We start from the raw sequence: 1,450 nt of genomic DNA on the forward strand, positions 1-1,450 counted from the left end.
CCCTGATCTACATAAATGCGTCTATGTTTGAGTGAATCATTCGTGATCCAGCCTCATCTACAGAAGAATTGAGTATAATGTTTTGTAATGAATCTTTGCAAATCGCCTTAATGTGCTAATTAGCAAGTTTCACGATGAATGTGGCTAAAGTAAACAGTCTCTCTGAGAGCAGCTCGGAATAGAGGGGCGGGGTCAGCATAGCTCATTAACATTTAAAGGAAAATGCTACAAAAACGGCTTGATCTGAAAAGAGCTGTTTTTGACAGGGTAAAAAAGGTGTTTTTTACACTACCATTGAGAAATTTTAACCAAACTATGTTACAGACTTTTCGTTAAGACCCCAAAGAATCATATCAACTTGTGGAAAATGGGCATCCTATGACCCCTTTAAGAAGGTCAGTCATTATTCACCTGCCTATTAAAAACCATAAAATGGTATAATGAGCAGTTACTAATAAGCCGCAGAAATGTAAGCCAATGTTTTTAAATGACACAAAATTTGATATGTGATTAATTTAATCAGTGATCATCTAATTAAAGGAGACCTATTATGCCCCTTTTTACAATATATGTAGAAGCACTGATCACATGTTGGAGCACTGCAAGGTATTTAAGAAAAAGAAACACAGGGATAAGGTTGACTTCCTCAAAGGAAAAGGAATCTGTTTTGGTTGCCTGCATCAAGGTCACATTAGCAAACACTGTAGCCAGAGACTCACCTGTACGTTGTTCCAAATAACACCCAAGTGCCCTCCACATTGAGCAAACAGAACAAAAGAGAAAGGAAGAAATGAAAAGTGACACAACAGTGAACTCCCCAGCTGTTATGCAGCCAGCATGTGGATGCCTAGCCACTACAAAAGTCAAAGACTCCTTTCTACAAGCTGAAGATCACAAAGGAAATGCGCTGTAACTGAAGATGGATATCAATGAGTCTTTGACTTTTGTAGTGGCTAGGCATCCACTTTGGTGGCTGAACAAAAAAAAAGGCTTGACCCTCACAGTCTTTACAAATCCATTGTCCACATAGTTGATTGGTCCAAACTTGAGGAAGCATTTATTGCAATTAAAAAATTAAAATGAAAAATGAAAAACAACAACTCAATAGAGTACAGGATTGCAAAGATATAAAGTAGATTGGAACTTGAGTCAACACATGGAGTCAGACCGAGAGGTCAAAGACTGTCACTTCTTGTTTAGCCACACCCTCAGGTAACATCACAGGTGTTTTATCTCAGAGGCCTTGCATCTCCACCTGAGCCACTAGATGGGGTCAGCTTAAATAACACATAGAAATACAAAAAAATTTAACAAATTATCTTTGCATAAAACATAGTATTTTGGCTCCTACATATCCGGCCCCTAAATGTTTTAAGCTTAACATAAAGCATTTACATAAATATTTACCAAAGGAGCTACTAAATTATAATCCCAATATTATAATAATAAA

At 37.1% G+C, this 1,450-nt stretch overlaps 1 long non-coding RNA gene across 1 annotated transcript in view; it reads right to left on the reverse strand.

Moving 5' to 3' along the window:
• The window catches only part of LOC107709751 (uncharacterized), a 5,796-nt gene extending 4,724 nt beyond the window's left edge, over nucleotides 1–1,072 (reverse strand). Inside the window, exon 1 of the long non-coding RNA XR_001636527.1 lies at nucleotides 1,003–1,072. This is a non-coding gene — a long non-coding RNA (uncharacterized LOC107709751). The remainder of the gene's footprint in view (nucleotides 1–1,002) is intronic.
• Nucleotides 1,073–1,450: the final 378 nt, after the last annotated feature.

This window comes from Sinocyclocheilus rhinocerous, unplaced genomic scaffold (genome assembly GCF_001515625.1).
Source record: "Sinocyclocheilus rhinocerous isolate Xijiao unplaced genomic scaffold, SAMN03320098_v1.1 scaffold896, whole genome shotgun sequence".
NCBI classification, from domain to species: domain Eukaryota; kingdom Metazoa; phylum Chordata; class Actinopteri; order Cypriniformes; family Cyprinidae; genus Sinocyclocheilus; species Sinocyclocheilus rhinocerous.